The sequence below is a fragment of the Uloborus diversus genome, chromosome 7, assembly GCF_026930045.1.
Source record: "Uloborus diversus isolate 005 chromosome 7, Udiv.v.3.1, whole genome shotgun sequence".
NCBI classification, from domain to species: domain Eukaryota; kingdom Metazoa; phylum Arthropoda; class Arachnida; order Araneae; family Uloboridae; genus Uloborus; species Uloborus diversus.
Genome location: NC_072737.1, coordinates 13,906,234 through 13,931,175, shown reverse-complemented (window position 1 = coordinate 13,931,175; position 24,942 = coordinate 13,906,234). Strand labels below are relative to the sequence as shown.

At 34.7% G+C, this 24,942-nt stretch overlaps 2 protein-coding genes across 3 annotated transcripts in view; both read left to right on the top strand.

Annotated features, from left to right (window-relative positions):
- Window positions 1–24,942, top strand: part of LOC129227044 (ceramide phosphoethanolamine synthase-like) — a 183,349-nt gene that overhangs the window by 38,897 nt on the left and 119,510 nt on the right. Inside the window, exon 1 of one of the 2 annotated variants that reach the window (XM_054861684.1) lies at window positions 10,649–10,843. The exons of the other annotated variant lie outside the window; for it this stretch is intronic. The gene's annotated coding sequence lies outside the window, so the exon portion shown is untranslated. Of the gene's footprint in view, window positions 1–10,648; window positions 10,844–24,942 lie in introns of those variants that run through there. 2 annotated transcript variants of the gene reach the window in all.
- LOC129226270 (probable maltase-glucoamylase 2) overlaps window positions 1–24,942 on the top strand; it is a 101,998-nt gene that overhangs the window by 27,782 nt on the left and 49,274 nt on the right. The window lies entirely within an intron of this gene.

The following is a 24,942-nucleotide window of genomic DNA, read 5'->3' as shown; positions in this document are numbered from 1 at the left end:
TTTTTATAGGCAGCAAAAAAAAAAAAAAAAGATAAAATTTTGCTAAGGCTGATTTTGAGAGCATATGAATAGTAATGGGGTTGTTTCCTTCAGTCAAAAGTCGTACTTTTAGTCACTGAAATTGATAGAGTAAGCAAAAAAAATGACATCGACCCAGGAAATACTTTCATTTTCTCAACAGTTATTTTTTAATTAATTTTTTTAAATGGCCGATTTTCCAAACAAGGTGTGGTCTCGATGACGTCACAAATGATGCCTCTCAGGCGCATCTTTCTTCCGCGTTTCCACGTTATGATAATCAAGAAGCGTATTGAAATTGCGCGCTGCGTTTGCTATCAACCCTATCGTTGCCAATACACGTGAGTAAAGATGCAAATTAAATATTTTGCTCTCTGAATGGCTACACTGAATGGCACTTCATTTGTGACGTCATCGGACAGAAGCATAAACAATGAAAGCGCACCGATTTAAGTAATGTTTTAAAATATTAAACTTAAAGAAATTATTTAAAAAAATGGTCAAATCCTATGTTCTTAAGCATGCTCTTTCAGAAAAAAATACTTTTAAAATTTTGGAAACGACCCCATTGATGTAAATCAAACAGCTTAACTTCACGTCTTTCTTAACATTTTGATGAATTATGTACACAATAACTTTCCCCGAAGAAACACTTAGACATGAATAATAATTACATTATTTACTCGGAAGTATTAGGCAGATATCACAAAAACTTGGTAATAATTTCATTAAGGAAGTATGGCTTGCATAAGTAAAACAATTGATTTACTAACATCTAACCAATGAATACATAAACTAAAAGTGGCTGCCTGTAGCCACTTTTAGTTACGTTAGTAGCCACGTAAGCAGATGTAGGAAGTAAAACAAATAATTATGATCTGAAAATTTCGACACGTATGTTTTTTTTTTAAAATAATTTCTAGTTTTGGGTTCCTAAATTGGAAAAAATAAATAAATAAAAGAACCATAAAAGGTGGGGAGGGGGTGATTGCCCCCCCCCCACTCCCTCTAAATCACCGCCACTGTTTTCGAATGAACAGCAGAGAAAACGTCATCGCGATTGAATCGGGAATTATAAACTTAATTCTTGTAAATGAATGGATAGCCAAAAATGCGAAATTATTTTCGGATTGACATTTAATAATTAAAAAATAATTTGGGTTACTTTTAATGACAATAAGTACTATTCGGAACATTTTTTGTTCTTATTGCAGGTAAGTCATTTTTGAAGGTTGCAATCGAACCAGTAGCGTAACTATGGGGTCTAGCGCCCCTGGTGAACTAAAAAATTACGCCCCCCCCGCTGGATCGCTCACATGGGAAGTCACCGGAGGTCATTGTGACCTCCAAAAAAAAAAATCTTTTTTTGGAACATTTTGATTAACTAATTTGACAAATGGGAGGCAGCATTGTAATTTTTTTTCTTATTTTCTTTTTTAGAATTGTTTTCAATGATGCCCAATGTTCCTTCTCAGAAGTTTATATATACCTCCTCTAGCTCTTTTTCTTGCAAGTTTAAAAGAAAAATTAAAGCATTTTTCAAATTCTATAATCAAAGAAAAAAAAAAAAAACTCTTAAATTTTTTTTGTTTAATCTGTCGAAATGCCGCACCCCTGGCTGCTGCGCCCCTGGCGAGAGTCACTAGTGCCAACCCCTAGTTATGCTACTGAATCGAACTATACTATTGAAGATAAGCCTGCGGAAAAAGTGGATATTAAAATGGGTTGCACTTAATAAATAAATTAAAAAACTCTGTTATAAAGAATGCAAAGTAGCCAGAAATAAATATCTTTGTGAAACTTCAATTTTCAATTTTTTTTAAATCAATTTTTCAATAATATTTTTGACAGCGCAAAATTTTATAATAACAGAATGTTTTAAAAAATACTAAGCACTTTTCATAATGCACTCAAAAGGACAACATAACTTTTATGGGTCCGAAAGGACAATATTTAAGTATTCCTGTAGTTTTCACTTATTCCAAGAATATGACTCCACAGACGAGGAAAAGTGCGGCTCAAGTCAGGTAGAGAATTTATCATCATTATCTAATTAAGGCCGCAACAATATCCGAGGCCGGCAAAAGCAGGCCTCGGATTTCTCCGTGACAATCAGACCAAGTATAATATAAGTGCTTAAAAATTGCAGATTGTGTATAAGGACTGCAAGGGAACCTGTATTTTCAATGCCAAAAAGGTGTGAACCTATGCATGCTTAGAAGTCGACAAAGACTTTCATAAGCTCACATCTTTTGGAATTGAAAACATAATTATTTGCATCCCCGAAACGCATGTCTGCATTTTTTTCCTATGCAAATTTATACAAGTTTAATTGTTGTAATTATTGTTAGTTTTACTTGTACTTGTTTTCCTTTAAACTTCTAAAATATTAGATCGAATCTTTTTTCAACCAATGAAGTGAGGAGGATATGAAGATATATTGTTTGAGCAGAGGGCTAGGGTTGGAAAATGCGTAAAATCAAATGTAGAAATGGCAGTGTTTTTGTTTAAATTATCGATAAAGTGACTATTTCTGTTATTATTTGAACTGAAAACTGCTTCGAGATGGTGTTTTCTATGACGAAGGATTCTAATTCATTACCAGGGGCGATTAATGGCAATAATTTTTTGGGCTATGAAAATTCATCACGTGACTCGGTACCTACAAATCGCAAAGCTAACAAAATTCTACGAAAAAAGGAAATCAATAAGCAATCTCGATTTCTTAATAAATCAATAAATAAGCTAAACAATAACGATTCCATGGAATCGCAATCAGACTGCTATGCTTTTTTACTTTCCTTTATCCCAATTCATGATTTTAAGGCTAGTAAATCTGATTAGGAAACAGATTTAAAAAAAAGAAGTAACTTAGTTTTTATCATCGCTGTCAACGATAGGATAAGCATAGGCCGATAGCTAGTTTAAAGATAGTTTTAAGTCCCCGATGGGAGGTCATGGGAGATCACCGTGATCTCCCAAACATCATTTCATTATTCGGCAAATGTGTCTGACGATTCGTCCAAATTTGGAGTTCCATTCGGCAAATTGAGAGTTTCCGCTCTCCTAAAACTTTAACCTTGAGGCGACCTTAAGGACAAGTGTTGCTTTACTTTTCTTATAAGAATACTAATACTTAAGTGAAGATTATTAAAGCTATCTATCGGTCTCTAAAAATCAGACTACTTTTTGACAAATCATATGTAGTGAAACCTGTGTCAGTTGACCACAGGTCAACTACTTAGTGGTCAACTTAACTAGTGTGCGGTGCACTACTTTAGTAGTCAACTTAAACAGGTCTTCAACTTACACAGGTTGATTTATATGATAAGGATTAGTTCCGTGCCTGAAAAAGCGGTCAACTTAGACAGGTGGTCAACTTACAAGGGTAATCAACTTCACAGGTTTTACTGTACAATCCAAAGGTACACCCAAGTTATATGGAGCCCTGAAAACTCGTTTGAAGGAACATGGAAATTGAGTGAAGAATTACGAGCTTAAAAAGTTTAGCTTTACTCAACACAGTTTCCAATTCAATGTCACGTCTAACTTTTAATACAAGAAAAAATGTGCAGAAATGCTCATATCCATCTTATCTTGAAATTGGGTACTTTCTTCATTTTGAAGAACTAGCCTAAACTAGTGAATGTAACTCAGGCTCTATTCCTCTCCTTTGTCTCAATATAGGGATTTTTTTTTCTTTGTAACTTCAGATATTTTTTTTAATTGAAAGACTTGTGTAGCATTCGGATTTTTTTTTTTTTAATGTTATCGAAACATTTATCCTCCACCCACAAACGCAGCCGTATTTCTCCTACAGTGGGGGTTTGCTGATACAGTAAAACCTGTGAAGTTGACCATTGACCATCCTATATAAGTTGACCACCTGTCTAAGTTGACCGCTTTTTTCAGGCACGGAATTAGCCCTTATCATATAAATCAACATCTGTAAGTTGACCACCTGTTTAAGTTGACCACTAAAGTAGTGCACCGCAAGTTGTCACCTTACACAGGTTTCACTGTAACAGGAAAATAATTTTCTGAATGTGCTTTGATAAGCACTTTCGAAGAGTAGACTTAGAACTACTTGGAATTTATTCAGTCACACTTAGAATTTTTTTATATCCTTTGGAATTTATTAGAGTACTTTCGGTTTGAACTGTTGTAAAAGAAAGAACAACCAGGATTGGTAATACAGCTTAAAACCACGGAATCAAAGTACAGTAAAACCTGTAATGTTGACCACCCTTGTAAGTTGACCACCTGTCTAAGTTGACCGCTATTTTCAGGCACAGAATTAGATTTTATCATATTGTTCAACCTCTCTAAGTTGACCACCTGTTTTAAGTTGACCACTAAAGTAGTGCACCGCAAGTGGTCAACTTACACAGGTTTCACTGTAGCGCCAAAAAGAGTGTCCCATTACTAATGACTTGAATACGCATTTGGAGAAAACAATTTGCACAAGTATTTTTTCTGCTGACCTTTGTAGACACCAGAATATTCTGTTATTTTCCATTTTATTTTCTAATTTCCTTGCATTGTTCCATTTTCTGGTCTTTAAGATCGTTGTTGTGACACACACGAATTTTTTTCAGCTGTCATGTATTAAAGAAAACCCGTGCTACACTTCACTCGAATAAAGTATTAATGTGATAAATAAATACCTTTGTGCTGAATAGTAAAGTCAGACCAAACAACGTAAGTAGAAGCACAAATTTGTAAATTACAGCAGACACGTGTTTCGGCGTTACAGGGAACGCCTTTTTCAATGCAAATAATAATGAGCTTATGGATGAAAAGACATCCGACATAGCTTTTGTCGGATGTCTTTTCATCCATAAGCTCATTATTTTTGCATTGAAAAAGGCGTTCCCTGTAACGCCGAAACACGTGTCTGCTGTAATTTACAAATTTGTGCTTCTACTTACGTTGTTTGGTCTGACTTTACTAAAGTATTAATTGGTTTTATTTCTCGGAAACATTTCAGAAAATTAGCTTGTTACACGATGTTATTCAATTTGAAAGGACACTGAACAAGTCCTTTTCACAGATTTTTCCACACACATCTATCCCATAAAATTTAATGTGAACATGACTTCCTTGTACGCCTATTCAATAAGCTATATTTAAGCAATATTTCTTAATAATTGAAAAGAAACGGGTGCGTGAGCTCATGTATGCGTGTTGGGAATCGTATTTCTTTAACTCATACTTCATGTAATTTTATTCTTACACACTTTCCTACATATGTACAGTTTGGTAAACACAAGGAATGGCATTTTTACAAACTTCAAGAAATTTGATGTCTTTGTTGGCTTGTAAGATCTTCAACTGTTACAACAAAAACCAAATGGAACGTGTGATAGAAACAAAAATAGAATATAGTTTAAACCCAGGGGTGCCCAAAAGGGGAGATTATTGCGCAAGTTGCGCCATCAAGACTTTTTTGTTTGGGGAGGGGAGGTTAAATTTTTTATTTATTTATTTAAATTATTTATTGATTTATTTTTAATTTAAATAATTTATTTTATTTTGTTTATATTTTTTCATTTATTTACTTAGTGTGTGTGTGTGAAGTTTCTGATAAAGAAAAGTTTCTGATAAAATAATAATAGTAATCAAAAATAAATAAATAAATAAAAATTAATTTGATTTTTGACACCTTGAATTCAAATTATGTTTTTCGCAATCACGAGTGTGTGTATGTAGGCTTGTGTGTTTGTGTGTGGGAGGTATGTGTATGTGTGTGTAGGCATATGTTTTTGTGTCTGTGTGCAGGCATGAATGTGTGTATGTTTTTGTGTGTATATATGTGTAAGTGTCTGTATGTATGCGTGTGTGTATGTGTATCTGTATGTATGTGTTTGTGTGCGTGTGTAGTTGTGTATGTATGCGCGTGTGGTGTAGGACATGGATGCAACCTGGAAACGGATTTCGTTATGGTCGACGGTTATAGTGCGGAGGGTGGCGGTGGGAAAATAAAATGATAGGACGCCAAAAACAGTCAAATGAAAGCAATAAGCAATCGTGATTGCTCAAAAATATATATAAAAAAAAGAGAGAACTAAAAAAAGGAAAGAGGCGGGTGGAGCACCCCTGAACCCCTCTATAACGAACCCGGTTTAATGATAAATCCATTTCTGCAGAGGAAAACGAGGAGCGCTAGCTACAGTCATTGAGTGATTAAATAAACTTCATCAAGACACAAATTTGCAGTTTTGAGCTTTAATAACGATGATTTAATCATTTATTTCCTTCCTCACAAAGATAAACGTTGTACTTCCGATACTTAAAGGAGTGAGGAATTATATTACTTTCGTCTGTCAACAGAACATGTTTAAAGCCAAGAAGTGTTTACAAGGAAGAGGAGTCTAGTATTTCTTACGAAAACAAACTACGGCTTCGGAAATGAGTTTCGTCTGCCCGTGTTTTATGCGTGGTAGTGAAAGACACTTCCCAGTTGTTTTCACCACTCCGTTTTATGTTTCCAGGAAAATAAATATGACGCTAACACGCTTTTCTTACCTTCTTTATCAGCGTACTTTACTATGAGAATTTGAAAATAAAAACGAGCTGATGACATCACATGACTTTTTACTCCAACTTAATGTCATTTTCTCATTATTGGCAGTTTTAATATGATTCAATAGTTTACGCCCTAAATATCACCAAGAGTAGCCAAATTGAAACCAGACTTTAAAAAATATAACAAAATCGCCAAATTTGTCGCCAAGTTGGCAACAAAACTTGGCGACCAAAAGACTGGCGATATATCGCCGAGTGTCCGCCAAATTATAACACCACTTGAGTTTACATCGAAATTAACAATGATTTCCCTCCAAAAAGGGGCGAAACACCCCCTTTGGAACATCCGAATGCAACCAAAAAGGAAGGTGCACAACTAGACTCCACTAGGAGTCTATGTACTAAATTTCAACTTTCTAGGACATTCCCTTCTTGAGTTATGCGACATACATAGCACATACGCACATACATACGTACATACAGACGTCACGAGAAAACACGTTGTAAGTAACTCGGGGATCGTCAAAATTAATATTTCGGGCGTCTGCTCTTCCTAGGCACATATCCACGTGTGGTCGGGTTGAAAAAAAAAAAAAAAAAACTCAACATTCATTCGGGGGTGAGCAAAATGGAAATTAATGCCGATTTTTGGGTGAAAACTTTTTCGCGAATACAATACTTCCTTTTTTGTAAAAGGAAGTAATAAAAATCATAAATCTCCTGTAACAAAACCCTGTGTAATAAATTTCGTGTAAAAACACTCACTGGAAAACGTATATTTAATTAAAAGGAAGGGTCAAGCGATTTGGAGGCTTATGAACTGTTATGAGGTTCATAAGATGGAGAAAAAGGATTTCGGTCCGTCTGTCAGTCTGTGTGACTGTCTCACTGTAACCTTACTTAACTGTTACCATAGTAACTAAGACAAATAAAGTAAAGTTTGTACATTGAAAATTAGATCGGTTTAATTCAGGAAAGGGTTTTGCTTTTCGTATCTATCAAGGATACATTTTCCATCTTTAAAACTTTTAAATGATTTTTTTCCCTCGAAAAAGTCATCTTTGTAACAAAATCAGGACTTATTATTCACAGACATGAGCAGTGCCGGACCGACTTTTTTTTTTTACTTTATTTTTTTTAAGTCGGGGCAAATCTTGAAACTGCCGCGCCTACCCACCTTCTTTCGAGTTTTAATATTGTGTTTAAATGAAAAAAAAAAAAGTACAGAAATTGGGTGAATTTGCTGCCCCCCAGAAGATGCGACTCATGGCAAGGGCCCCAGTTTGCTCCCCCCCCCCAGATTCAATGGCTGGAGATGAGTTCTAAGTTTATCTCATTCACCAAAACCATCATCTGAAATTCAATGGTTTCACGTCTTAAGAATATTAGTCTACCATCGTTGATGCATCAAAAACTTACTCATGTTTTACATGAAGCGTTCAATATCAAAATCGGCTGAATCCATTTTTTAATTTTTTTTACAGAAGTGACAAAAAACCCTCAAGTCACGCTTTGCCCACTTAATATTTGTACGATTGCTTAAAACTTTGAAAAAGGTTCGGTGAACAATTTCATTTTCTTTCCTTTTTTGAATGATTGTCCAACAATTTACTGGCAAAACTAATTTAGATTCAGTTTGTTTTGAAGTGAATCGACTTTTTTTTCCATTTTCTTCCAAATTCTAATTAAATTCATATGGTATATCAATTAAATGCCATTATTAGCCCGTAAAATGAAAAAGGTTAGTTGATAAAGCAATTTATTATTATAATATTATCCACGCTATCCCTGCATTTTTAGTGTCCGTTCAGTTGCTGTTATCTTGTGTCAGCTAGGCTTGTAATTTGGAGTGTGCTGCTTCACTTTTCCAACTGTACCGTAATTTGGTGTGAAATCCGACTTCCATAGTACACACATACCATAGGACCCGTTTATAGGGTAGGCAATTATTCACACAAAGAAAGGACAAAGACAGGAGAGAGAAAGTACATTCATTCAGTAAGTTACCGCCCTATAGCCAGGGCTGAGGCAGAAATACATGAAATACACCGCCAGCTCAGTCAATTCCAGCCGAGGACTGCAGTTTCGTGCTTATTAGCACACATCAGCCCGGCATAGGACTAACCGAGCTGGAGGTGGAAAACCTCTTAAGGAAGCCAAGAGTGCCAAACAAACTGGTAGCTAACATAAAATTGGCACTGACCAGACGAGTGACCGAAACAATGATTCGGTTCGACTCGAATATTGCAGGCAAGGCAGGTATATTCAGTAAGTTACCGGCCTATAGCCAGGGCTAAGGCAGAAATACATGAAATACACCTCCAGCTCAGTCAATTCCATGTATTTCATGTATTTCTGCCTTAGCCCTGGCTATAGGGCGGTAACTTACTGAATATACCTGCCTTGCCTGCAATATTCGAGTCGAACCGAACCATTGTTTCGGTCACTCGTCCGGTCAGTGCTAATTCTATGTTAGCTACCAGTTTGTTTGGCACTCTTGGCTTCCTTAAGAGGTTTTCCACCTCCAGCTCATCCACTTCCTGTGCCGGGCTGATGAGTGCTAATAAGCACGAAACTGCAGTCCTCGGCTGGAATTGACTGAGATGGCGGTGTATTTCATGTATGAAAGTACATTCATGCCCGAGACAGGATTCGAACCCGGCAGCTCACCATTGCAGTCAGACTTCTGTGACCTCTAGACAAGGTAGCCAGTGTCCGTTCACTAGAAGCATGGGTTGGTTTTGAAATAAAACCGGTTTTGACGCTGGCTTTCGACCTGATTGAGAGGGATTCATTCCTACAGCGAAATTCCGTTACAGCAAATACTAATACAACAAAATTTCCGTTTCAACGAAATACATTTTCAGTCCCTATATAATTGCTATTACATTATTTGGATTCCATTACAACGAAATTCCTGTTACAACGAACGAAATTTCCGGTCCCTTGAAGTTCGTTGTAACGGGATTTCACTGTATTTGCTTTGTACCTAAATAGTTTCGACCAAGAAGCACCAAATGCCGAAAAATTTGAACGGCTTCTATTACTTTACTCCTCATACATAGACATTTACTCTAAGCTTTTCACATTACGAAAAATCAAAACTTGAAAGTCGGTGATGGACGCGTCAAAATATAAATTTATATATATATATATATATAAATTTGAATTTTTGGCATCTTGAATTCAAATTATGTTTTTCGCAATCACGAGCATGTGTGTGTATGAATGCGCGTGTGTTTGTGTAGGCGCATGTGTGTGGGTGCGTGTTGTGTATGCAGTGCTGTGGGTGTACGTGTGTAGACGTTCTTGTGTGTATGTAGGCATATGTGTTTGTGTCTGTGTGCAGGCATGAGTGTGTGTATGTGTGTGTGTTTGTGTCTGTGCGCAGGCATGAGTGTGTGTATGCGCGTGTGTGTAGGATATGGACGCAACCGGTCGACGCGACGGTGGTGCTGGCAGAGGGTGCTGGTGGGAAAATAAAATGATAGGAATTCAAAACAGTCAAATAAGAACAATAAGCAATTGTGATTGCTCAAAAAAAAAAAGAAAAAAAAAAGCCAATCATTGCCGATGCATCAAAAAAAAAAAAAAAAACGAAACTTCTTACGTTCAATTAAGTGCTTCAAAGTAGGGGGTGCCCCCCTAAGAGCAAATGCGCACGCTCCTTAAATATCGCGAAGACCCCCCCCCAAATAGTAAAAAATACCCCTCAAAACACCCCCCTTAAAAATTTCAATGGCACAGACAGCGCCATTCCCCCCTCTAGATGGACACCCATGCTTCAAAGTAGAGTTAAGCCAATATGCCAAAATCTAGCCATTTTTTTTTCTCGTGAAACAAATTGTCTGCAATTTTCTTCAAACAAAATTTCTCCGCTGATAAGAAATACACCGGGAGAGCGAATATTTCGCAAAAGATCATCTCCCAAGAAGATTTTCTCTGTTTGTATAGCGCGTCGTCATGGATACGACCTCCTCTTCTCGCGGTGTCTTCTTTGTGTCAGAAAAGATCTCGTGACATCCAACACGCCTGGACATGTCCGCTGAATATTGAATGACGGTCATTCTCAGACAATCGCGACCGTAACTTCTTTAACTACCGAAGGAAAGGATATTTTATGGGGGCTTCGATTTCTTTTTGGGCATGCAACGGGAGGCTCTGTCGGCGACCTAGTTGTTCTTTTATTCCCACGTCGACGTGCCAATAGCGATAAAAGAAATGGAATCGTTTGATTATAGTCTCTTTTAAGGGAGGATGCTTTCACTCGACTGCACACTCGAAATTCTATGCTGAAGTAAGAAAGCCTTTCTGGAATTTAATCTTATTGATTGTGTCTTTGGTTAATAATTTGATATCAGATTATTTCAACTTTTGAATCGACAAGATTTTAAGATTGCTGATACAAATTTCGGTACGTATTTATTATTTTTTAATTAAAAATGTCTCGTCTATTAAAATGTCTGGGTGTCTGTCTGTAACCTCATTTCCTAGAAGACGGCGGTGAATTAAGAGTCAAACTGAGAACCGAAAAATTCCTAATTTTTCGTGGAATCTCGATTGACCGGTTTTATCTTTGCATTACTTTAACTAGCAGATACATTAATTGAAACGTTGATTAACATTCTTTCACAAATTAAGAAGCGAAAATGGGCTTAAAAATCTTTACTTGTGATACTGATAGAAAGAACGAAATCTTTTGCGTAAGACGCAATTTGTTTCATGCTTCTACGTCAAACAGATCTACAGTTATAATTGGGGACATATAGCATACATTCTAATTATACGCTCATTATCTGCTATTTCTTTTTTTGCAGAAGATAGAAAAATATACTTCATTTTTCTTTCTTCTCCTTTTTTTCGTAAATTCTTGAGTTATGAATGATTTTGACTAATTTTAATTCTTTACTGAAACTTCATTTTTCAAACGATCCGAAAAGTCACTGTGTTATGCTACTCAAATATTTTAATTTCATTTTGCCTTTTTCATATTTCCTGTTCATTCTCCTTCCCTTTTTTCGTTAATTAATATTTTTCTGTAGCAAGCAGACAAACATTTCATTTTTACTTTTAATGAAATCCTTGACTGCAATCGCGGTCCTACATTTAATTTTGATTTTTAGAGAAATTGTTAGTGTTGAAATGAGAGGGTGGGGGGGGGGGGGCTGATTTAAGGGACTGTTCTTATTCTAATCGAGAATTTCGGAGAACATTATGCTGACAGGCGTAAGGATTTTTGAGGAACATTATACTTTTTTGAATATTCATTTTCTTTTTTAAATTTTTTAAAGTTCTTGCCTTTATATTCTTCGGTGTTTTAGATGGTCTATTAACGTGATTTTGCAATTTTCTGCCTAAAAATGTTTTTTCGGGACTCTTTTCCGTATCTTGATTTAGGTTTTTAAAGGAACCCGCTGACCCAATTCTGACACTGATGATAAATGACTCAATATTTATTACCAAAACGTCCGTGGCTTGAGAACTAAAACTTCTGACATGTTTAGCTCTTTTTCTTCCGAAGATTTTGATGTAATTTGTCTTACTGAAACTTGGCTTTGCGAAGATATTGATTCTGCTGACTTATTTGACAATAGATATACCGTTTTCAAAAAAGATCGTGATTTTGTGGCTAATTACTGTACGCGTGGTGCTGGTAGCTGGTGTAATTATTGCTATCAAGAACTGTTTAACAATCCCGTGTATTGCCGGGCAAGGCAGCTGGTAACATGTTTAAACGATGAAACGTTATATTATTTACGCATTTGTCGATTAACCAGACATTTTAAGCTATTGTAGATTTGCAAGTCAATAGTCAGCTATTAATACGCATTTTTGCCACCTGGAAACAAGACAAATCCAGGCAAACTTGTGATCGCGAGTTTTGAAAAGGCTCCATTTTTTGCCCAACCCAAACAGTTTTCCTAAATAGCTATCTTTTATTTCAGTCTCGTATTGATGGATACGTTCCAGCTTATTATAGACTCTAGTTTGTAAAACATTTAGGTTTAACTTTAGTTGTAGTTAAAGAACTTCTAAATATAATACAGAATAACACAGTAGAACCTCGTTCGTCCGGTCCCCGTTATTCGAATCTCCGGTTTATCAGGATAAAATTTATAAAGTGAAAAATATATATACAGTGAACTCGCGATAACTCAAAGTCCGATAGTTCGATTATTACTATAACTCGAAGTTTTTATCAAGTCCAGTCCTCTTTGTCTTTAACTCCATGATAATTATTCTCAATATCTCGAAGTTAACTTCCTTCGATTCGAAGATTTTTCAAAGATGACTCGAAATTTATTTTGAAAGAACGAAAAAAAAAACTATGGGAGAAAAATCAATTCACCTTTGCTTGCAATTCCTGCACAATAGGCCTCTAAAGCAAGAAGATCACCTGTTGAGCCAATGTGCGATAAAGTTAGTTTGTTTTCTTTAATTGTACTGTACTGTTTACACTTGTAACATGTTACTGAACTACGAATTTGCGTTTAATCGGCCAAGTTGTCAGGTCAACTGATTGTACCTTTATTCAAAGGCTGACCTAAGTTAAGATGCGTTTCCCCTTATTCTTTTGTTCGATCATTTGCTGATAAGTTCCTGAGAAATAGAGTGAGTTTTCTTTACTATTCAAGATGTCTAGACAAGTACTCTGTCAATGATATTAAAAGAAAAAAAGAAACTTCCACAGCTGTATAATCCATGAATCCAAATTTGAAACGAATGAAGATGTGCACTTTTCCTGCAGTAGAAACAGCTCTATTCAAGTGCTTCCAGCAGTATCGAAATCAAAAAAATGCTTTTTTTTCTCTCTCAATATTTTTGATTAAACCGTGCATATTGTGCTTAAAAACTTTTAAGTTCTGTAATTTTGTCTGTTATATGTAGATATTAAAATATTCGATGGTTTTTAATACTAAAATGCCGAAATCCAAAACTAGCAGTAAGTCGAACTTCCGATAAGTCGAAAATTTTGTCGGTCCCTTTAGATTCGAGTTATCGCAAAATGATTGTATTTCTTTAAATAAAAATTTAAAATTATGATTGCAAAAACAGAATTATTTTCACGCTAAATATTCGGTTTTTGTTTTGACTAAAGGCATAATTCCTGCATATAAAGTACAATAAAGTATAGTACATATTTAACAAACGATATGGAGTACTTTGAAGCATTAATCCAACTGCAGTGGAACTATAAATGATTTTGTATTTCCGAGAAATGGCACTTCGTAGTTTTGTTAGAATGTTTTTTTTTTTTTTTTTTTTTTTTTTTTTTTTTTTTTAATGTAATAAAAGCTAAGTCTGCTTATTTAAGAATGTGTTCTGCTTATTACCCGGACTATCCGGATAGTTTTTGGTCCCAGTTAGTCGCACTGCACTACCATCCAAAAATCCTCATACTGCTTGAGCAACAGTACTCTTGAACTCCCCAAAAAGAGCCATAAAAGGACACGAAATTATAGTTTTGAAATTCTATTGACATTTTGTGGTCCATTTCATCGTAGCTGTGATTTTTAAAGCCGTGAAAAGTATGTAAGTAAACCAGCCTATTCCCAAAAACAGGCTTGCCAGACGTCCCGGTTTGACCGGGACAGTGCCGGATTTCAGAAAAAATTCCATTGTCCCGGTCGGTTTACTTCACGTCCCGGAAAATGATAAATTTGACTTTAGATGACCAAAAAGTCGAACAATAATTAACTGTAAAGGATTGTTTAGAATAATTACTTTGTCATTTGCAACATGAATATGTTCAATTAATATTGAATAAGCTTGTGAAGGTTTTTACAACAATATTAAAACCAAAAAGCTAATGTAAAGTACATGCAAATATTGTTATTTTTTTCCCCTTATTCAAAGTGTTTCTCCTTTCTTAAGTAACTTGAAAGTATTAACGTGTAGAAAATAAAATGTTTAAATTTATCTGCTTGGATCATATATTATTACTCCTGGTTTTAGTTTATAATTTAGTATCCATTTATTCATAGCATTGAGAATGAACTACCATCTAAAATACTCTAAAAACCAGCCAAGGCTGTGAACCCCTTTTGAAAATATCCCGCGACACTGAGGGGAGGGGGCGGAGAGGTTTCCCTTCCGGTGTCCCGGTTGAACATTTCAAAAATCTGGCAAGCCTACCTAAAAACAGCGAGTCAGGGAAAGATTGAGAAAGGGAAAGACAGGAAAAAGAGAAGTCTTCCTTGACTTTCTAAATCTAATATGTTTTCAAAATTTCTCTTCGAAATCAAGATAAAAATTTGAGTCTTGGGAAATGGAAATACTTTGTATGAATAATTTTAGTTCATTATGAGCTTTTAAAACAGCAGTAATTAAATGAGAGTTCAGTTGGAACTACGGAAAAAGTTCTCCTCAGTTTAAAACGATTTTCGAAGTTTTTTTTAGCCGAAAAACGCTTTTTCGGCACTTTTTTCCCTTTCTTGTTGGAGATTTGTGAAGGAATCCTTGATATTATTTGAAAAATGTTTCTCTTGTTGTAACGAGTTCTTTTTATGTACTGATTTCTTTATTCTAAAAAGATGCAGGATTTTTGTTTTTCCTTAAAAAACAATGTTTCGGGAGTCTTCTCCTCATTGTAAGGTTAATTTTTAGAAACGTTTTAGAAACCGAATTTCTAGATTAACGAGATTTGATTGTGAATTTGAAGTTGGCAGTTATTCTTCATGAAAATTTCATACCGATAAACTAGATTTTTATAAATATTGGAGCCAAATGACGGGTAGGATTTTCAGCCCCCTAAAAAATTAGGAAATTGATTACATCCGTGGACCAGTGGGACAGCGCGGTAACCAAAGTCTGTTCAAACGTAATGGTTGATGCTGGCAAATAAATCACTATCTCGTGATTATTAATTCTACTATCTTTTACAAACCAGATCTGTAGAATCATCACGTGATAGACGATTTAAATTGAATGACGAAAAGAAATAATAACGGAAGGAAAGAGAAACAATCTAAAAAAAAAAAGAAATTTATTGATTGTAGCTTTTTGTAGCAAACAAAATCTTACATCCCCCCCATTTATGTAAAGTATCGATTTCCTTACATTGACCATCAATATTGTTTTACATTTAATTATATTTAAATTCGTTTTTTTTAAACTTATGTGTCGGGTTATGCGTATAGTAGGTTCATTTAAAAATGAATGATGATAAACTTAAAGAAAAATAAACAATGTGATCACAGAAATGGAGACTGTATGAAAAAAGAAAAATAATCGCAATCAATTTTTTTAACATTGAGTTTCAATATTGTTTTATATTGGCGTGTATCTAAGTTAAAATCTTTCTGTGCGTATATGAGTTAGGTGCAAAAGCAGTATTGTATTTATTTATAAGTGAATGCTAATAAAATGAAAGAAAAACAATCCATTTGCTCACAGACGCAAATATTGCCTTTAAACGAAAATAAATAATTCCAAGCGTCAAACAATCTCAAAACTTAGAACTTCTAATATTGGTTTCCGATATTGTCGTACGTTGATTCATACATAAATTCTGATTTATTTATTTTTTGTGAAAGATGATAAAGCGGTATTATGACTATTTTATATGAATGTTAATAAACTAAAGTGAAAGATATTCCATCTACTCACAGATCGTCTGAAAAAGAAAAATAATAATCATCCACACAAGAAAGAGCTGATGTACAAGTTTTAATTAATTGCTCTCATTTTGTGAGACCAGAAGCACCAATCACATAATGTACCAAGAGGGCAGACACATTTCATTCTCCCTTCTGGAAGAGAACTCAAGAGAATATTGCGATAATGTCTTTTCTGATGGACGCGTATCCATACAAGAGGAGTATTTTTAGGCGCCCGCTCATCAGAAATAGAACACAGATTTTACTAGAAGGGAAGTTAGAAGCGATTTTTTTCCTTCTGGTAAAAAGTAATGGGACTGCGAACCATTTCTAGACTAAGAAAAATATTTATTGATTCGAGAGATAAAACTTTCTTAGTCATGATAAATATTTTGGAAGAAGTCTAACTATTATATAAGAATTGATGGGGGAATCATGTCCGAAAGGAAACTTTCAATAAAGCACATTTCGAGACTAAGAAAAATATTTATTGATTCGAGAGATAAAACTTTCTTAGTCATGATAAATATTTTGGAAGAAGTCTAACTATTATATAAGAATTGATGGGGGAATCATGTCCGAAAGGAAACTTTCAATAAAGCACATTTCGAGACTAAGAAAAATATTTATTGATCCAGAGATAAAACTTTCTTAGTCATGATAAATATTTTGGAAGAAGTCTAACTATTATATAAGAATTGATGGGGGAATCATGTCCGAAAGGAAACTTTCAATAAAGCACATTTCGAGACTAAGAAAAATATTTATTGATTCGAGAGATAAAACTTTCTTAGTCATGATAAATATTTTGGGAGAAGTCTAACTATTATATAAGAATTGATGGGGGAATCATGTCCGAAAGGAAGCTTTCAATAAAGCACATTTCGAGACTAAGAAAAATATTTATTGATTCGAGAGATAAAACTTTCTTGGTCATGATAAATATTTTGGAGCAGTCTAACTATATAAGAATTGATGGGGGAATCATGTCCGAAAGGAAATTTTCAATAAAGCACATTTCGAGACTAAGAAAAATATTTATTGATTCGAGAGATAAAACTTTCTTAGTCATGATAAATATTTTGGAAGAAGTCTAACTATTATATAAGAATTGATGGGGGAATCATGTCCGAAGGGAAATTTTCAATAAAGCAATTTGTTTTGTGAAGTACATTATTGAATGACGTTTTATGTCATGAAACGGTGCAGACTAACTAAAGTGGATAGAGACGCGTAGGTAAAAGCAGGGGTGCCCATCCCCCCAAGTTCAATGGAGCAAATCATCCCAAAACTTTTCTCAACTCTTTCCCTTTTTTTATTTTTTATATATTTTAGCTCTCTTTTTTAGTTTTTTTTTTTTTTGAAAATATTTTTATTTATTTATTTATTTTTTGCTTTTTAGTTCTCTTTTTTATTTTATTTACTTTTTTAAATATTTTTTATTTGTTTATTTATTTAATTTTAATTATTATTATTATTATTATTATTTTATTAGAAAAGTTCTCTGCTACGGCAATGACATATACACACACAAACTTAATAAATAAATGAAATGAAATAAAAACAGAATAAAATATAATAAATAATCTAAATTAAAAATAAATCAAGAAATACATTTAAATAAATAAATTGAAAAAATCTCCCCCAAAAATGTTGATGGCGCAACTTGTGCCATAATCCCCCCCCCCCTTGTGGGCACCCCTGGGTAAAAGTCATCTTTCCAAAGGCTATTATTATGTTCCTTGACAAAAAAAAGTCATGAGCAAAAACTTGCTTTGAAAGTAGTGCATAAGTTATGCTACAAGATGGGCCAAAGTATTGAACGTGTTTCATCTTTATTATTATTACTAATATTAAATTAACAGGGTGGCGACAGATCAGGGAAATCAGGGAGATCAGGGAAAAGTCAGGGAACTTTATTAATCAGGGAAAAGTCAGGGAAATATCAGGGAATTTTGAAAAAATAACAAAAAATCAGATAAAATTGATTTTATGAAGAATTTTTTTTTTTTTTTTTTTTGCTTTACGAAATTAAGTACTCTAATTCCCTACGCATTTTCCGCCAATTATCTGTTAAAAAAAAGTAAAATTAATGAGGTGCGATTATACGCTGCCGCATATTTGTGCATCTTTTTTCCTCAACGTAAAAGTATTGAATCTTACTAACCACAGGATAAACTTCCTAAGATTGCTTCTGTGTCTGTTAGGTTGTTTATTTCACCTAGCTTGAAATTTCCTTTTGCGCTTTCAATGCTATGTAAAATAAACAACCATACAGGCAAAGAGGAAGCCTTCATTAATGCCTTAGCTCCTTTGCCTTTATTCCATTGTCTCGAAGTAATTAGCATACTGTAATCACGATTTCAAGAAGAAATCTTTGGTTTTTGAATTAATACTATAAAAGCTTAAAAGTTATTACTTTCTCGCGGTTTAAATTTAATTGCTAAAATTGAACTTTCAATAAAAAGAACTTTGTTTTTTGCCGTTATACTATTTGTTGTCACCGCAGATTATAAAGGTTTTCTTTTCTTCAGACTTAAGTGATTCTTTAATTTTATAACCAAGTTGTATTCTTCTTTTATATATTTTGAAATTATCTTTTTTTTCTTTTTTTTTTCTTGCATATTAAAGTTGTTTGTTACGAAAGGAATCTAAGATTTTTTTCGTTACATACTGAAATCATTTGAAATAGAGTTAACTTGTGCACTTAAGTAAATATCTTTATTTTTTTATTGTTAAAATGCTGTATTTATTCATTAAAACCTATGTTCTTGATTTACATACATCCATTCATAGGGAGAAAAGCTCCCTATGAATGGATGTCAAATGGTTTCATCTGTTTTGCATAAATATCTCAATTAGTTATATAAGAATAACTACATTACTGCTATTATTTCAGTATTACTTGTTATTCTTGCAACAATTATTATACTGTTTGAAAACTTAGTTCAAAATAGTTTCAATTGCTTTTTAGTTCTATCATAAATACGCATATGTTTTTAAGAGTAATTTTAATAGTTTCTTAAAATTCTTATGCTAAGTGGTTTCTGGAAGGAAAGTATTTTTTTTTTATAATTTTCTATAATCTTTCCATGTAGAAAAATTGAATATGCTGTTTTGTAGGCTTTTTTTCCCTAAAAAAATTGACTTGATATGTTTTTTTAACCATTTTATTAAAAAAGTACCATATTTTTAAAATATTTCTTTAGTTCAACAACTTTACACAACTTAAAACGTTTAAAATACTGCATTTTATACAAACATACAATGGATTTCAAGTAGAGCAAAGAAAGAAAACCATTATCATTGATAACGTAAATCAGGGAAATTTGGTGAACTTAATCAGGGAAATCAGGGAAAAGTCAGGTAACTTTTTTTCACAGTTCCTGTCGCCACCCTGTTAAAGCTGAAAGTCTGTGTGTCTGTATCTCTGGATCTCTGTTACGTACTGCAATGTAAACAAAATGACTATTTATTTTAAAGAATACAAAATGAAATAAACATTCGAAATGGGTTGTGCTTGCTAAAGAATAATCATTTTCCAGTACATACCATAGCTAAGGTCCTTAGATAAGCGAAGATACAATTCTTTTTGTAACATTCACTTGCCATACAAGGCAATTGACTATGTGACTCGCAATCTTTCAATCACAGCGCAAAAACAAATATCGTCAAGCAAAAGAACAAATAAAATCAGTAAGCAGTCTTGAATGTTTAAAGCAATAAAAATTAAAACATATCCATCATCCAGCTCCTGGCATTCATTTGAATGGGGTCGTTTTCAAAATTTTAAAAGTATTTTTTTCTGAAAGAGCATGCTTAAAAACAAAGGATCTGACCATTTTTTAAATAATTTATTTAAGTTTAATATTTTTAAAAAAATACTTAAATCGGTGCGCTTTCATTGTTTACGCTTCTGTCGTATGACATCACAAATGATGAAATGCCATTCAATGTTGCCATTCTCAGAACAAAATATTTAATTTTCATCTTTACTCACGTGTATTGGCAACGATAGGGTTGATAGCAAGCGTGGAGCGCAATTTTAATTCGCTGCTTGATTATCGTAACGTGGAAACGTAGTAGAAAGATGCGCCAAATTGCATCATTTGTGACGTCATGAAGACCACGCATTGTTTAAAAAATCGGACATTTTAAAAAATTAATTTAAAAAAAATTGTTGAGAAAATGAAAGTATTTTCTGGGTCCATATAATTTTTTTTTTACTCATTCTATCCATTTCAATGACTAAAAGTAGTACTTTTGACTGAAGGAAAGCGCCCCATTCTGACGCCTTGAATTTAAATTGTGTTTTTTGCAATCATAAATTGCGATTGGACCCTATTAGTTGGGTTTTTTTCCTTCTGCAAATAAAATGGAATAGAAGTGGAGAAGAAATTCATATCAGTCACATTATGACTGATAATTTTTTGGATTAGGTAATACGAGGAATATCCATGAAAAATAAATGGTAATTATAATATGGTAATACAGATGTATTTATTACGGTCTATTTGCACACGTACACTATCATAAATATTATATTAACAGCGTATATCACTATGGTCTTTTTTATTTCTTATCAAGCTTAAATGATAGGAATCAGTTGTATGGAAATTTTGTATTTAATTGAAGTTTTGCTATTTAAAATTAACCATGTAGCTGTTTCCCCAGAAAAATTTTTTTTTGTACACAAAACAAACCGGTTTTTTAATGTTAAATCGGCTTTAGTTTAGCCTTGAAAGAAAGCAAACCGCAGACGATTTGTAACCATGACGACAAAAATGAGTCTCTTTAAATATTAAGAACATCGAGCTACACTTACCCTCTTGTCATGTTAATCTGATAAAAAGCGATCAAGTGAGGATAAATAGCAATTCGTCCCATTGCTCAAAAATCGCTTTTATTTGCACAAAAATAGATTGTGGACATTTTATAAGAGACAGAAGATTTCGCGTTTGAACGTCCTCTTGAATCTTAAAAATCAATACAAAGTTTCAAAATTTCTTTGATCTTCCAAGCGTCAAGACCTTAAGAAGCACTATATAACTGCTACCTTTTAATAAGTGAGCTATTTATTTTCACAGGGTTATATAATTTCCGACCGTTTAGTCACCATTTCACGCTCGGAGCCTTGACATTTGCACTGCAATGGCAACAGACTCAAAATTACTTCTCTATTATCTCGGCTCTCTTCTAAAAAAAATGTCACGTGATTGGATCGGTCGTGCACGTGACGCTGTCCAATGAAGTGAAGCGCAGTCGTTTCTCTACTTTCTATGTGCCGAGACAATTGGAGACATGCGTGAAGAATTCGTGCTTTGTGTTTAACATTAATTGGGAGCTTAGTGCAATATTTTAAAGAGAGAGGACTTGAGGAGTGGATATGGGAGCTGCTAGAAATGATTTTGGGATGCGGAAATTCTTAATTTGCCGAATGGAGCTCCAAATGTTTCCGAATGATGATAATTTTGCCGAATGAAACTCCGAATTTTGACGAATGATGATAGCTTTGCCAAATCGTCAGATCAAATTTGCCGAGTAAAGAAATTTTTTGGAAATCACAGTGACCTCTCGTAATCTCCCATCGGGGTGTATCTTTCTTATTGTTGCATTAATAAAGCTATTTTTATTCGCAAAGGAAAAAAAAAAAAAAAAACAGCACTTTTTGGAGCGATTGGCGCCAAAATTGAATCAGAACCTGTTTCTGTTAGCGGCAACATATGGACTAAATTTTGTTTCATTCCGCCAGTTACTTCTTGGGTAATAGCAGACTCGCATAATTCAAGAAACGTCCCATTGCTCCACTCCCCTTGGAGGGATTCGCCCTAAAAACCAATGGGCACAAGTTCACATAGGGGCACATATGTGTATCAAATTTCGTTCGATTTCATGCGGTAGTTTTTGCTGTAGAGTGGCCATAAGAAACTGGTCACACACACACACGGACACACAGACAGACAGACATTTTCCAAAAATGGTTGAAATGGACTCGGCACACCTCAAAACGTTCGAATCCGTCAAAGTTCAAAATTCGAAAATTTGCACGAATCCAATACTTTTTTCTATATATTAGATATAGAAGAAAGTAAAAATAAAGAATAGTGTCGAAATTTATTACATGATTTTTCCAAAAAAAAAAAAAAAATGTTAACAAATAAACTGTCTGTAAACAATGAATGTGGTCATTACAAATGAAACCGCCCCTTGATACAGAGATAAATATTCTATAGAGGAAAAAAAATATGAAACGAAGCAATTGTAACATCTAGATAAAGACAGAAAAAATAAAAGTTTTTCACAATTCAAACTGATCCACCTCGCAGCGTTTCTTAGATGACTGCACATCCAAATGCTCACACTTTTTTTTGCAATGAAAAAAGAGCTCCTTGAAACCTCGAAACACGTCTGTAATTAAGAGGTACCCACCTCCTAATAGCCAGCCCCCCCCCCTCAATTTCGCAAAGACCTCCCCAAACCAAGAGACCCCCCCCCCCCCCAAAAAAAAGGGAAAAATACTTCTTAAAACAACCCTCCCTAAAAATTTCAATGTCGCAGTCTGTGCCATGACCACCTCTAGGTGAGTAACCCTGTGTAGTCAGTTCGTTAAATTGTACGTTAATAACATTGTGTTTCCTAGTTATCTTGTTTTAAGAAGGTATTTATTCATTTCAAACGTAAAAACTGTTTTAACCTTTCCTTTCCAGTGGAACAATATTCTTATCAATGGGGTCGTTTTCAAAATTTTAAAAGTATTTTTTTCTGAAAGAACATGCTTAAAAACATAAAATCCTACCATTTTTAAAATAATTTCTTTAAGTTTAATATTTTTTAGAAAAATTACTTAAATCGGTGCTCTTTTATCGTTTAACGCTTCTGCCGATGACATCACAAATGATGAAATGCCATTCAGTGTTGCCATTCACGGTCCAAAATATTTAATTCGCATCTTTACTCACGTGCATTGGCAACGATATGATTGATAGCAAGCGTAGAGCGCAATTGTAATTCGCATGGGGCCGTGGTAGCCCGATCGGTAGAGTGTTGGATTCGGGGCCGGAGGGTCCTGAGTTCGAACCTCGATGGTCGAAGACCCACCGTCGTCATTAAAGGGGACTGGGCGACGTTAAATATGCTCGTGGTCTCAATGTCCTTCAAGTGAAACGATACCTCTGGGGGTGCTAGCACCAGGTAGCTATTAGCTCCTGGACTAGTTCTAAATTCTCATTAACTGTTCGATCCGGTGATGGTGCTGCCATCTATCGGTATATAAAATAATAGAGGCAAGGCATAAATACAGTTGTAGTCAGTTGTGACTCTGAACAGGAATAGGAGTAGGAATTCGCTTCTTGATTATCATAACGTGGAAATGCGGTAGAAAGATGCGCCATAGTGCATCATTTGTGACGTCATAAAGACCACGCCTTGTTTGAAGAATCGGACATTTCAAAAAATTAATTAAAAAATAACTGTTGGGAAAATTAAAGTATTTTCTGAGTCCATGTTTTTTGTTTTTTTTTTCTTATTCTATCAATTTCAGTGACAAAAAGTACTACTTTTGACTAAAGGAAACAACCCCATTCCGAACTACACTAAAACTATTATTTTCAAGAAAGCTTGTAATCACCTATCTCTTTCCTATCCATCACTATCCCTTTGCAGATTTTATTCAGTTTCAAATATCGTTTATAAAAAGAAAATTCACTCCATTTCTACCTCTTAACATGTGAAATGCTCTTTGAGGACAATTCTAGAACAGTTGTCCTCAACATTTTCACTTCTGAGGACCACACTTGGTACCCTTCCGAATCCTGATCCTACCACATACGAACGTATAATGTTTTCACTATATTCAGTAAATTAATTATTCAGTAAATTACCGCCCATTAGTCAGGGCTAAAGCAGAAATAAATGAAATACACCGGCAGCTCAGTCATTTCCAGCCGAGGACTGCAGTTTCGTGCTTATTAGCACTCATCAGCTTGGCATAGGAAAGTGACTGAGCTGGAAAACCTCTTAAGAAAGCCAAGAATGCCAAACGAACTGGTAGCTAATATAAATTTAGCAGAGACCAGACGAGTGAACAAAAACGATCGTTCGGTTCAACTCGAAAATTGAAGGCAAGGCATGTTATATTCAGTAAATTACCGCCCACTTCTGGCCTAAATCTATATTAGCTACCAGTTTGTTTGGCACTCTTGGCTCCCTTAAGAGGTTTTCCATCTCCAGCTCAGTCACTTTCCTATGCCGGGCTGATGAGTGCTAATAAGCACGAAACTGCAGTCCTCGGCTGGAAATGACTGAGGTGGCGGTGTATTTCATTTATTTTCACTACAGTTATATTAGGTGAAATGAGATGAATCCGAAAGGTTTCCTCGTTGATTACAACCATAAGCACGATATTCAGTATAGCCCTGATTCTGATTTGACGATAGTCTATCATTAAATCGAGGAAATCGTTAAATCGGGTATTGTTTAACCGAAGTTATGCTGTAGATAAATTTTCACTAGCTGTACACGGACCGCCTTAAAACTGCTTGAAGAATAAGGACCACTAGTGGTCCACTGACCACAGGTTGAGGACAAGGCTGCCGAGAGCCAAGGTGGGCACTCGTCAGTTTGGTCACTGGGTCACTGTCCCCTCATAAAATTTGTCAAAATTATATTACTTTGATTCCGAGCTGGGCCCTCTCAAGAGACGGGCTCCTGGTTTAAGACTAGGCTGACATGGCATCTTGTCCACCCTGGTTGAGAATCACCCGTGGAACTCTTTGTGACCAATCATGGATGTTCCATG